Source organism: Cygnus olor, chromosome 1, assembly GCF_009769625.2.
Source record: "Cygnus olor isolate bCygOlo1 chromosome 1, bCygOlo1.pri.v2, whole genome shotgun sequence".
NCBI classification, from domain to species: Eukaryota; Metazoa; Chordata; class Aves; order Anseriformes; family Anatidae; genus Cygnus; species Cygnus olor.
The window spans coordinates 162,838,668-162,853,493 of NC_049169.1; positions in this window are offsets into that span (position 1 = coordinate 162,838,668).

The window sequence follows — 14,826 nt, forward strand, 5'->3', positions numbered from 1 at the left end:
TTTTTAGGTCCCTTGTAACTGAATTATTCTAATTATAATTCTTTTTGTTATTATTATTTCTTTATGCTGATAGGGAGAAAAGCAGTTAATGTAATTGTTTTTTTCCCCTACATGTGACTTGTTTAAAGGATAAGTGCACTTTAGAATAGTACTATCATGTACCAAGCACTAAAGTTGTTATATACAGAAGAAAATCACACAATTTGCAAATGTTAGCTCCCTGATTCAGCATCTCTTACTACTAATTATAGCTTCATGGTATAAATCTACTAAGCCTTTGGCATAAATAAAAATAAACATTGTCAATATTAACTAGATGTAGATGATACAAGCAGTGTCCGTATACTTTACCTTAAGGGGTTGCTAACGTGGCAAGATCTAGATAATGATTTTTCTAATGATAGAAACAGATGAAGACAGATTCAGAGACATTACATCCCAGAGGCAGCTCTGGAAGCATATTTTCATGGCAATGCTACAGCTTTCTAAGCTTTCTATGATACTGAGTGGGCATTGAACTAAACATTTGGGAACCTTATTTTAGAAACTGAGCTTTGGCCTCAAGATAACTTGCATCACCACTTCCCCTCCAGTACCAAGTTATGTTACTACAATGCACAAATTCTATGAAACACAGATGCTCATTTTCCCCTTTTGTCCTGGAGGCTAATAGAAAGAGTACTCTGAGAGAAAGAGGGAGAGCAAAACCCCATTTTTCCATGCAGTTTTTGCATTTTATCCAGTTGGAAATATATAAGCCAGAATCCAATGCAAGGATCCGATTCTCCCTTCCTCGGTGCTTGTCTCCCACAACTTCATCACCTGTTAGCAGAACTGAACTTGGGGCTTTCTGAATGAGGTAAGAATAAGTGTAGCTAAAAGATGAAGCTTCTTCGGCGACTTAGGAGAAGCATAAATGTTTCATCACACATCTATGATGCACTTGGACACTCAATTTTCTCTCCTAGATGAAGTCTAGACTCAGGAGCTATGGTTCTTCCTCCAGAATAGAGGTGCTATCAGTATTTTGAAGCATCTCTAAAGCTTGCATACTGCTAGTAAGAAAGCAACAGGAAATATTCTATGATATTTCTATGAAATCCAGCAAAGCTATATGTTAGACAGAATTTAGACATGAATGTGTCAAAAAAAAAAAAAAAAAATCATAGATTCATAGAACATCTTGAGTTGGAAGTGACCTTAAAGATGATCTATTTCTAAAACCCCTGCCATGGGCAAGGACACCTCCCACTGGATCAGGTTGCTGAGGGCCCCATCTAACCTGGCCTTGAACACCTCCAGGGATGGGGCAACCACAGCTTCTCTGGGCAACCTGTGCCAGTGCCTCACCACCCTCTGAGTGAAGAATTTCCTCCTAACCTTTAATCTAAATCTCCCCTATTTTAGTTTAAAACTGTTCCCCCTTGTCCTATCACTATCTGCGTGTGTAAAAATTTGCTCTCCATCTTTCTCATAAGCCCCCTTTAAGTAATGAAAGGCTGAAAATGAAATAGGCTGAATGAAATGAAAAGGCTGAAAATGAAAATACAAGCTGGCTATGAACATCACTGTTAACGTTGCCTTCTCTTCTCTGTCTCCTTTTTGTATTTATTTCTTCGCTTCTTTCTCCAGATAAATACATATTATTTAAATCACTCTGTATGAAAAAGTACTTTTTTAATGATATAAAGATAAAACTACAGACCTATTCCACTATATTTGTGCATAGAAGAAAGAGAACAAGTTTTATTACGTGTCCATATTTACCGATTTTACCAATTTATTTTGGTTAAAGAACAACATGACTACCATGACAGGACTATATTTTAGAGAAAGGAGAACAAATGGAAGAGGAAATGAAGTTCTTCTTGTACTGGAAGGAGAAATTGAATGAAAAAGCAGTTGTTAAACATTTTGGGTAATGTGCTGAAAGATTAATAAATTCTGTTATTGTTTTCAGAACTTACATTTGCCATCTAAATGTCTAAGTGGTTTTCCGGCTAACAGTTTGGGGTGTGTTTGGAGAAAATAAACCATCTGACTTTCGGATGACTCAAACACATAAGATCTAACCAACAAAATATTATATACTTTCCTTGTACACTTCACACAGACACAAACTGGAGATTACATCTTATGTTTTGTTATTAATCTACTTTGTCCTCTTTACATCATTGAGCCCTAAGTCGGAAATGCTTATTATATCTGGAAGAAGACTATGTTCCAACTTATTTTTGGTCTTTTGATACGTAAGAACATCATTCATTCAAACTAAGTATTTTATCGTAGAGCTTGGCACATCAGTTAGGATTGGTGTTGGGGTGAGGCTGGTAATTTCACTTGTTATTAAAGTTGCCTAACACTTCCCATTATAAAGCCTGTTTTCAGCTGCATATCACTTTGCCAAACCTTAAATGTTTGGGCTGAAATTTTCCATGCCAGGTGTCTGCCTCAGGCAGAAATATTTCGGGAAGTTTCATCCAAAGTGGTACAGCTGTTTCTGAGAATGAGATTAAAGAAAATCTGTTGTTTAGCAATGTTGAAAAAATAATGACGACCTTTTCCTGAAGAACTTCAAGTGTTTTTAAGCATAAGGCAGAGGTTTGAAGTTTGGGGTGACAGAAATGAGAAGGGGGAAGCTACCTTCTTGTCAGTGCTATTTGCCTGGGTAGAAGTGTTTGAAGTTTAAGCTTTTTAGAAATCTTCCTTTTTAACATATTCAGTGGGAACTCACAGGCTCAGATTCTTGTTTCTAAACTATGCTGATATTCCTTTGCTTACTGTTATTTACCCTTCAGGTAACTCTGTAGGGCTAAAATCAGACAACAGGAAACATTAGGAAAGGAGACCTATGCGTCACTTAGACTGCATCAAGCAGAGCCCAAATCCATACATTACAGTTCTGTGAAAGTGCAGTCCTTGCTGGGTATGAACTAGTTCTTTGTTACACATTTTATCACCCAGCTATGCATGTGCTTTCCCCAGGAAGCAATGAAGCAAACTGGGACTACAGTAGAAGAGCCAAGCTTTCATGGTGACTGCTTCTCCCATCTGTCTTAGATGTGGACAAAGGAGGTGACACTGGGAAACCTAGGCACTGGTTACTTGGACATGGGGAGCAGAAGGGGCTCTTCATGGACACCCAGCTGCATGCTGGCCAGGCTATGGTGTGGGGAAAATAGACCTGCCAAGGAGCCTAGGAGGGGATGCTGTGGAAACTAGAATGAAGAGGATTGGGGTTTCACGTGGGCCTGGAAGCCAGGCAAAAGAAATGAGCAAGGCAAGCAGAGCTAAAGGTGACAGAACCAAATGCTGCAAAACTGGGGAAAAAAGAAGAGGGAATAAAATAACTAACTAAATAAATAAACCACTAAGAAAAGGAAGCAGAGTGGGACGAGAGGAAAAAAAAATCACAGCAGCGATGGAGTTAGGAGAAGAGCTGTAAAACTTGCCCTGGCTATGGAGAACAATAAGAGAGAAATAGCATTAGAGGAGTAGAGGGGTAATAGAGATCACAGAATCGTAGAATCATTACAGTTGGAAAAGACCTCCAAGATCATCTGGTCCAACTGTCCCCCTACTACCAATATCACCCACTAAACCATGTCCTTAATGAAGTTTATGAAGTTTAAACACAGGCCTGAGCAAAAGGGTTCTTGGACTAGGTGCCAAAAGTGGCAAAGAGAGTGGCAAAAGGGACCAGATTCAGGACTGGATAGAAAGGGCTGCACATGCTCAGCAGCGCTTTCTCCAGAACCTGCACTCAGACCTAAGGCTGCATGTGACAGTAAAATTAAAAGGGACAGGAAATGGTTTCAAGCTCCATCTGACAGTGAAGCTACTTAATCTTTATTAATTACATTCCCTGGCATGGCTTTGGTCTGTGATAAATACCTGCCTCTCAGACCATTCCCAGGCATAGTTTGGGGATAGCACAAGCCACAGATTGTTCAAAGTTGTTGTTAAAGATGAAGCCAACCTTCACAGAGGTAAAAGACTGTTTAGCTACATGGGTGCAAATTCTGCCATACCACACACCCAGGTCCAGAGAATGAGCCTTGGTTCACATTATTTACTAATATAGACATTGCCTAAAGGTATAACTGTAGTGTTAAACAAAAATGGGCCAGGGAGTGACTCAAGTACTGAACTGCTGATTGTTCATACTGATTAAGAGCTCACTCACAGCCTCAGTTTTGGACCACTAAACCTGGGAGAAATCTACTTTAGAAAGGATTTTTGGTATTGTGAATGTGAGTTGCTTGGTGTCACTTTGCCTAGGGGACAAGTCAGCAGGCTCTTTTACTTAGTGGTGTAGATGTAGCCTGACAGACAGATAGAAATCAAATGCTCCTGGAAAAGAATCCACTGAAGAAAAAAAAGAAAGATGGGTAAAAATGAAGCTAGCAAAATTGCCAAAATGTATTAAAACAAAAAAAAAAGTGATAGGTTTACAGAGTTAACATCATGCATCTGTTTCGGCTAGCAAGTTGGAATAATAAGGTGCAGGCTTATGAAAGGAACAGGTAAAAATAAAGGCATATTTTAACTGACACCCCTCCCCCCCCCAAAAAAAAAAAAAAAAAAAAAGAGGGAATCGATGCACACATGAGCAGGTATTGTGCAGTGACAAAGTATCCCTTCTGATTTCCTTGACAGCAAACCCCTAATGATATACTGCAACCACCAGTTTTACAAATTGCAACCTTAAAATATAGCTAAGGACATCAACACCTGTTTAGCTGATCTTGTATTAAATCCAGGTTGAAGCTGTCAGAACTTAATTTCAGTGTAGGCAGGCCTATGCAGAACCTGAGGAGTGGCCTGTGCAAGATTTTATGGCATATGAAAGCAGTGCAGAAAACTTTCAGACCACACTCCTCTTTTTGCCCACTGATATGAAATATGTTTGGCAGATCAAAGCTAATATTAGAGGATGAATACAGATGGTTTTTGGTAGATTGAATCACACAGACCTGGATAAAAAAAAAATATACAGAGTGTTCCTGAAAGCACAGGTACAGAAAAAAAAAATGCCAGGGGGCATAGAGGAAATGATACATGTCAATACAAATAACTATCACTCTAGGTGAAATTCCAGCCCATGAAATTCATTGATTTAGTGGTAGCTTGCCAGATTGCAAATCCCACCAACAGAAAATGTAAAAACAAATAAAAGAGAGGGTTCAGTCACCCTCCACTGAGTTCTTCCTCTGCTCAGTTTCCATTATTCGTTTAAACCACAAGTAACGTATATATCTTCAGCCCCATCCTAAGCAATTATTATGAGGTCTTTGCTTATACCATAAGGATAATAGAGGAAATGCTTTTTCATCTGCAGATTTCAGCAATTTTCCACAAAAACTAATGCTGAAATTTAATCAACCACGAGCAAAGATCACTCAATCTCAATCAAACCCTACAGAAAAATATATTTCAGTTGCTGCTCACAAACTGACTCTAGAATTCATTCATATATGTAAATAAAAGCTATATACAATGTGATTCATGAAAGCTAAAGGAAATCTAGAATAATCTTTAAAATATAAGTGCATATATTTGAAACACTGTAGGAGTTAAGGCTGCCCACTGGGCACTTCAAGGAGGATAGAAACTTACTCTGTGGGAGTGTGAAAGCAAAGTCATGAGTCTTTGTTTTGCCTTTGTGAAAGCAAAATCATAATGACCAGTCAGTGGGTTGCTTTCTTGCATTCCATGGCTTGCATTGGTGAAATAAGCAGGCTAGCAACCTAAACACTAAACACTAAAACACTAAACCTAAACACTAAACTAACTAGGTACCTCACAACAATATAACTGTTTGCAAGTTCACTTTGCCATAGATCTAAAACAAACTTTTCATAACACTCATAAAGCAAATCTATAACTTACATACTGAATACTTCCAGCCATCAGGTTTTGGTTTCTGAGATCATCACAGGAAATGAGGGATATCAATAATGGCAAAACAATGGGAGCTACAAGAATTCAGAAGTTTTGAAAATCAGGCCATTTACTGAACACAAAGAGGGCCTCATGGCTCTTCAAGTTTGTTTTCTTACTGTTGCAGGCAGCACGGAATCTTCCTAATAAACTTATGATGCTGCATTTACAGAAGACTTTGTTTGTTTGTTTGTTTTGTTTGTTTTAACCACCATAATGTATATTGGAGCCTCACTATTCAAGCATTTAAAAACTTTCTTCTCATATATTTCTTCTCATATATTTTCCTTTGCACGTATTCCTGGCTATTTTACATCTGCTTCGTTTTTATGCCAACACTGTTTCTGAACACAGCTATTTCCTTTTCTGGCATTACATCCTTAACATATTTAGGGGCAGGAACCATATCCTCATCTTAGTCTTCATTTCAAAGTTAAATATCATGCTCAGTCCTTTTCTTCTCAGAAGGTATTCTCCATTTCCCTTGCCATCCTCTCCTTCCTGATTCATTCTAGTTTCAGTTTAATACATTTTTGTATAATATATGGATTGACAAAATTGTAAATAATGTAAAGGAGACATCACTAATGTCTCTTGAAACTCTCTGTACCTTTGATATATTCTATGTGTCATCTACCTTTTTCAATACTGGATCATATTGCTGTGATTAATTAACACATCCTGTCTTCCCTCTTGGGCATTTTTATTCGCTTCCTTGAAGAAGATGACGGGAATTCTTAGAATCCTCTTTTTCCAGGTTTGTAGGCCTGCCAGCTCTGCCCATATAATTTAATTGTATTGCCAATGACTCACCAATTTTTATCACACTTATTTTATCATTGCAGATGCACAGAGCACCCATTAAAATGTTATTTAAGACCTGCCTCAAGTGTGGTCTTTGTTATTCTTTTTGAAGAGTCTTTCCAAAATACATTTTAACCCTTTTCAACCCTACATATTTAATTTATTTCTTAACTGGTAGTCTCTTCCCAAATTCATAATCTTATTTGCTAGCTAGTTTAACCATGTAACTCAGTTCAACCACTAACTCTGTCCACCTACTTGACTGTTGTTCTCATTGTTTGTGCTTTCATGGTTCTTGCTGTGCACATTTCTGTCCTGTTAGACATATTGAAATCAGCTGTTGATTTTCTACAGTTTTACGTCAGTCTTTTCTCATAATTTCTCAATTTCTAGTTATGTATTCAGCCATTTCACTCCAAGCTATGAATACTAAACTTAATGTTGTCAAATCATATATGTGATATGGTCATTACCAAGTAGAGTAAGATTTTGAGGAACTTGTCCATAGCCTCCTGATGTTAATGGAAACATTCCTTGCTGACTTCAATGGTCATTTGGATCAGCTACACCAACTAAAAGCAAACTGTTTCAGAAACGGTACATGCTAGTTTTCAATGTCTCAGCCAAACCATGGAATAACATATGACCCTCTACCATTTGTTTGGGGTAGAGATGTGCCTTGTATTTGTTCTGACTGTATCAACGTATGCAACAAAATAAAAATATGAAAAATGCTTTGTTTTATCTGTGTATACGTGTCACACTCAGACACTGAAGCATAACATGAAATGGAGTACACCAGTCTGACACAGAATCACAAAATAGTTGAGGTTGGAAGGGATCTCTGTAGGTCATCTGGACCAAACTCTCAGCTCAAGCAGGGCCATCTAGAAACAGTTGCCTGGGACTGCCTCCAGTTGGTTTTTGAATATTCCCAAGAATATTCCCTCTCCGGGCAACCTGTTCCAGTGCTCAGTCACCCTCACAGAAGGGTGTCCTGTAACATCCTCCACAATCACCATATATTGTCATTACACCACTTCAGAAATCATCCTCTTTTTTATCCTCTCAGGTTCTTTCCAAAAAATGGGAACCACAGTTTTGCATTTTTTTCTGTATTTATTACACAACATGACAATTCACAGTCCTAGAAAATATATTTTTTTGTTGATGTTCCTTTGAACGTACTATTAGGCTTTGTTGAATTAACAAGATTCAACCTCATCATTAAAAAGCTATTAATACTGATCTCATTTCATTCTATATTTTCAGGTGTATGGCAACTCCAAGAAAACAGGAAGCTACATCTATCATGAATTGATGGATTCAGACCTGCTAGTACATTCTGCTCCACACCTTCTTTCTTCTCAGATTAAATAAGAGAGGTGATAAACAGAGGTGGTCTTTCTGACTACCTAATGGCATTATAACTGTCTAAAACTTCCTGGTTTTTTTTTTGTTTTTTTTTTTGGGCTTGTGGTCAGTAAACCTAAATTATTGGTATCATGTAAATAATCTCAGCAAAAATGCTCAGATAGCTTCAAAGAGATCCTCTTATATTTGTCTGAAAGATATAATTTGCATTAAAATCTTAATAAAGACAGTAGAAATCTGAGAAGAAATTCTCATTAAAAATGTTAGTTGACAAAAGTGTTTTCAAAGGTGTTTTTTTTTTCCCCCGAATGTTCTCTCCTTTAAACAGGCAAGCTAAAAGAAGTAGAGCTTAGTAATTACTTTAGTATGAAACCTCCCACAGATGACCCAAAAAGCAATGAATTTGTAATGATAGTCTTTCTTTACTGTGGTTATGTTCCAGTGAGAGAGCAACAGGAATCTGACAGTTAAAGATCATTTTCTGTGTTGGGAATGGTACTGGAGAGCTTGAAAAAAACTGAAAAATCTACGGAATCACTTTATCCCATAATATTCACTGTAGAATTTAGAATGCCTTAACTGTCCTGCCTCTAGTCTACCTAGTGTCACCTATAGCTTTGTGGGTTTTTGTTTGTTTTTGTATTATTCTTTTAGATGTTTGGATATATAAATATATGTGTGTGTGTGTCTATATTGTGTATATATATATATATGCATACCTATACACTTGTGTGTATGTATTTTTATTTATTTATTGGTTGGTTGGCCAGTTGTTTTTTGGCAATGTTTGGTTTGCTTGGGCTTCTTCTATGTACTAAACCAGCAAGCTATGCTACTCAGAAGTAACTATCATGTTCCTCTGAGGTTGCAGAAACACTCATCCTTGCTACATTTCAGTGATAAACATAGTGGTAATCACTCTGTTCTTCAACCAAAAGTGCAGGATGAAAAAGGCATTTTAAATACAATATTATTAATATAGAAATGGTTGTAGCAAATGGTATAATGCAAGGCAACATAATAATTAAGCAGAACAATCTCTAAAGAGTACCTTAAACCTCTTCCATTTCTATATCCTGCAGTTTACATGTGACCAGACTTATTTTCAAACCTGGTAAAAACTTCATTCTTCGGGTTCAATCCCATATGCCAAATTTCAGTCCAGAATGATTTTTTTATAACTAAGTTATAAATCCCTGAAAACAGGGGGATATAATGGAAACACTGACTACAATATCATAAATAAAAGCCTTCCTCTGAAGGATTTCCAAGATTTCCAGTTCATAAGAAGTTTAATGTTTCAGTTGAGACTTACAACAAACTTCCAATAATGACACACTACAAATGATAGTAAACAATACAAATAAAGTAAATTTACTTGTGACGCATTGCTGGTAACTGTTCATGTCCCAAAAGTGAAAACCATCAAACTAAAAGGCAGCACGATTGCCCATATCCTGTAAAACCAGATTTTTTTTTCAAAGGAGGCTTTGCTATAGCCAGAACTCAACCAATGCCATACTCTTTCCACTAAGAATGTTTCTAGTGTTAAATAAATAATATATTTTTCACATCACTGTTCTTCACCTGTAGAGATAATTTTATATTTAATTTTTGTTTCTCCCACAAGATAATGTTGTAAATTTTCATCCTTGAATGATTTTTTTTTCCTTAGCCCTAAAGCATTGAAGCTTTGTTCCTGTTTCATTTTTCTGTGTTTCAAAGGCCATACTACCTGAGTAAACACAGGCATTGTACAGGAGAATTTGTATGCTTGTTTCTGTTTTGAAACTACTGATTTCACTGAGGTTAAGTAGAGTATATGACTGAGTCACTAGTAACAATTTCCTGAAACCTTTACTTTTCATTCACTGGTGCAAGGCAGACTTTAATTGTTGATATTCAGATGTTACTAGTACTTACTGATTTTTAGTGGTGTGTGATCTATATTCTTGCTGTTAATGTGATCCTTCTTATTTTTGGCAAGGTTTAAATGAATGGGCTTCTATTCTTTTTATCTTGTCCTGTTATTCTGTGGAAAAAATCATGGTTTGCCACCACTCATATTGCTCTCTGCTATACTTACCAATATCATACTACATTTGGTTAATATAGTCCAACTAAAGAAAAATGAATATGGAGCATTTGTATAATGATTTTTAGCCTTGGACTAGGAAACAAAAAATCTGACCTCTTCTGCTTTGGCAAAACAGTGTTCAGATCATTCTGTCTAAATAATAAGGCAGCTTTAAGATGTCAGTAGAGCAACAGCAGACCACAGTCCAGGCCCCCATAATAGTTTCTCCTTCAAGCACTCACAGGGGAGAGATATTCAGTTAATTCTGAAGAACTGTCTTTTACCACTGATAAGAGGAGAAACAAGGGCAACAAGACTCTATTCATGAGCACTTCATGAGCTAAATTATCTAAGAATGGTGGAGTGACCTTGGTCCTGAACAAGACCTCACTGAACTCAAGTTGACAATTAAACAGACACTAGACTAGCTTCCGAGGACTGTCCCAACACTAAGAAGGTATTTCAACTCAGTGGTTAGTACAAACCACACTGGAATGTCACTCTGCCCTGTTGGCTTCTCATAACTCTGTCTTTCTTTCTGTTTCAGGTCCACACAAACATTCATACTGTTGTGTCTGATTGCCAAATCTCTGTCTGTGAGAAGAATGACAATCCTTATGCTGAAAGGTGTTTCAAAACAGCGCAGCGTATTTGGAAACAAAATGAAGTGGTCTGAATAGAAATGCAATGTACTTGCAGTGAGCTGGAAATTCCTTTTTCCCATACTTTTTTCTTTTTTTCTTTTAGTATTTAAAAAGTAAATGTTAGCATTCTTTCCTTAAGATGTATAAAGAGTAATGATACTTTATTGTTATTCATTGCCTTTTATAAGCATCTTCAAGCAGTTTACTGAAATCAGTTTCTTCTAATGCTACTGAATTACCCAGGTAAGGTATTTAGAGCTCTGGCAGGTGGTCTTTCACGTTCTTAGTTAGAAGAGGTACTGTTCCATGTTCTCAGCTTGGCCATCTGTCTTAGGTCATCACCAATATTACAGAACCACAGAACAAAGTATGTATCTGTACCTCAGCTGCCACGTTTTACAGTCCATTTATTAATGAGCACCTACCTTCAGTGCAATTTAATCTAATATTCTGTACTGCAAACCACAGTGACTGACACATGGCTCATATCCTATCCTTCCTTGCCTGTTATTGGGAAATTAAGCTCTTGAAAAGAGGTAAGAAAGGCGTCTGGGTGCTGTAATGCTTTAAACTACCGCTGTTAAATCTGCCAGTACTTATCTCTCAGAGCCCACATTGAGTTTAATGGGGTTTGGATTAGCTCTTAAATAAAGGAACTATAGTGCAGGGAGTTTAATTGATCTGTTTGAGGTCACACAGTAGCTGAGTGACAAAACTGGTGTAGAAGGAAGAAGGAAGAATTGCCAGGATAGGAAAATGTAAAGTTAGTAGATAATCAACAGTTCGTGTTCCTACTATATGAAGAGCTACTAAGCTGTATTTTTTTTATTGACTTAGTTTATCTTTTATATATATATATATATACACAAACAGCTAAACTTTGCCTGTTAGCTGACAGAATCATTAACAATGCCACTGAGATATTGAAACATATGTATCTTTTTTTTTTTTTTTTTCTGTACACAGAGATGTTATGCACAGTGGTAAAGAAAAGGTAAAAACCACAGCTGATTTTGGCGAAAGCTGAAACTCCTCACTGAACACTGAAGAACTGAAGTCTTCCTTTTCAAAAAGATCTATCTTCTGCAACAACAGAAAAATTATTTCCTTTAGCCCTACACTAAAACCATTTATACAGCAAACATAACTTGCTGTATTTCTGCTAAAATTATTTGTAGTCAAAAATAGTCTTTTTGTTGTTGTTGTTGTTCTAAATTAAGCCATATGCTGCTGTGTTAAAAAAAAAAAATCATTTAAATAGATCAAAGCAAATGTTCATGTATATATAAATGATGGCACTGTTGCTTTTTCTCTAGCTGATCTTGTCTTCCTATGCGGATCTGACATTTTGCCTCTGAGAATAGAACTTATTAGCAACCCTAAAGTAAAAAAGACAGGATATTTTTCAGCAGGAGCCTCTTCTTTGCCAAACATCCCAGAGTTTGTCTCCAAGGACTTTAAAAGAAAGGAAAGAATGAAGAACGGAAACCATAAAGCATGCATTACTGCTATCATCTAATTGCTGAATGAATAGCACGGTTGTTTAGTCTGATTGCACTTAGCTAGTTATCCACTGCAAGCTTCATTGACAAAAAAGGGAATCTACACAAATTATAGGGAAATTCAAGCACTAAAGGAATGTTTTGGTTCAGAGGTTTGCAATGACTATTGGCTTTGGTTCCTGGCATAGTTTGCCTTTGCTATATGAACTCTGTTGGGCTGGGTCAGCCCAAAGCTTTCCAAAAAGCCTGAGAAGAGGACAGACTTCCTTGTCATCTGTATCCCATAAATAAATTAAAGTGATGTTCTCCAGTTAGAGTTTGTTTCTTGGCAGGCTAATATGCAATCAGAGAAAGAAAAGCCTTTCATTTGTGGACTCCAACTAAAGGAAGGAAGCTTTTGTACGCGGATTCACCGGAGACCAAAATATTAAAAAGTGGAAGAGGAAAAACATATGCTGTAGTCCCCTGAAAAATAAGTGGATCAAAAAAGTTCTTTAGAGGCATGCCCTCAGTTGATGATGTTAAAAAACAAAGCATTCCTTTACAAGGAACAGGCAAAGTGGTTTCACCACCACCACCTTATTACAGAATAAGAACATTTTTTAGACTTTTTTTTTTTAATAAACTCATATCCTCTATACAGAAATGGCAAAAATGAAATAAGCCTAATGTGCCAGATTCCAATGGGATTGCACTTCTCCCTCTTATATTGCAGAATGTTTGTACAACTATGAGAATATAAGTAATATGGATTTAACTTCCCTGCTATTTGTATGACATCACAACCAAAAAGAACTGCAGCAAGTGTGAGCAGTGACAAGCACACATACAGTATAGCCTTCTGAATATTTTATCTGTCATACAAAATATTGTGGTTTAGCAGCTACATTTCTTATCCTGCAGCCAACTGCAAATCTCCAGTGGACCCTTCTTCCATGCTACTGTTTGCATTGAGGATCTTGTCTCTCACATTCTCAAACTATTTTTTTTTCTAATTTTCTTGCCCTCTTTGCTTCACTGAAGTGAACCTTTGGTAGCTGCTAATTCCCTAGTTAAATCTCTGTGAAACCTTATTGCACCCACAGAAATAAAGACATCTCAATCTTTCCCTCATAGAATGATAAGAAATGAAATGAAAGGAGCAACATGGTAAGTGACTGCAGTTAGAGACAACATATCTCTAGAGGGACTTTTGTCAGTCTCTGACCTTTCCAGAAAGCATAAACACTCTACTCCCAGATCACAGTTCCCTGCGCATGGCACAGCTGATCAGGGGATCTGTTCTTCCCTAGCAGGAGTGGAGATACCTGTGTTACTACACTCCTCTAATGCTGCAGCATGGGAGGTAAGACAGGGACATAACTGAATGAGTCACACAAAACAAGTAACAGAAATACTTAATGGTTGAATTATAATGCCAAGACAGTCTTTTGTTAGTGTGACTTCCTCTTTATGGAAAACGAGTTTAAGCTTGGCCAATGAATAAGCTGTTTAGCTGCAGATCCAGCAGCCTTTTGTGAATATAACCATATCGGCCACAACAATATGGCATTTTAAATATCAACAAACTTTGAAATCTGTTGCTCTGACGTCTGTATCAACTACAATAATATAACTCTGAAGATGAGTATTATTTGAATATTGTCTGCATCTTATTTGGAAGTGTTTTATCATCTCAAATTTGGAGCCTCTTTAAACTACATTATAAAATGCATTACCGAAAACTGAGAATTAAATCAAATTAAATTACATTAAGATGCTGTTAAATTTAAGTTAATGGAAAATGCACTACTAACTTTACTCAGACCTCAGTGAGACCACAGACATCTTATTTTCTTTCCAAACTCTATTGTTAAAAAAAAAAAAAAAAAAAAGTTATTATTTCTCTTTCTTCCCACAAACCAGAAACAACAATAAAAGTATAATCATTATAGCCAGGAAGTGACTCTACTAATGCAATTAATATAAAACTGCAGAATTTTATTTTCCTATGTTCTCGCTTGCTGGCTTTTGCAGGTATCTCCTTGTTAGTTCTGTCTCTCTCCTGTTGAGATGATTGTGATGTATATCTTCATCTGTGCTGGAATCTTTCTATGTAAATTGTCTTTGAAATAACTTATTAATTCAAATAAAGTTTCAATGGGATTGCTATGCAAGCATGGCTGTGACGGATTAGGTATTGAAAATAAAAGCAACTGGCTGTAGGTACAGTCTCTGCGTATGCCTTACAGAACATCAAGCACATACTTTGTACTTAACAAGGAAGAAATAATAACTAATCTGAAGTTCTTTGGCAAGATACAATCTAGGCAAGAACTTAATGCATTTGAACCACTGCTCCTCATTCTTGGAACAGGAAATTGGATTTCTGTTTCTCATGTGGAGAGGAGTCTTAAATAAACTGTGGCCAAGGCTGTGGAGTCAATAATATTTCTCAGAGAACTAACAGCAGTGCTACTGATGCTAATATTTTCAAGAGAAG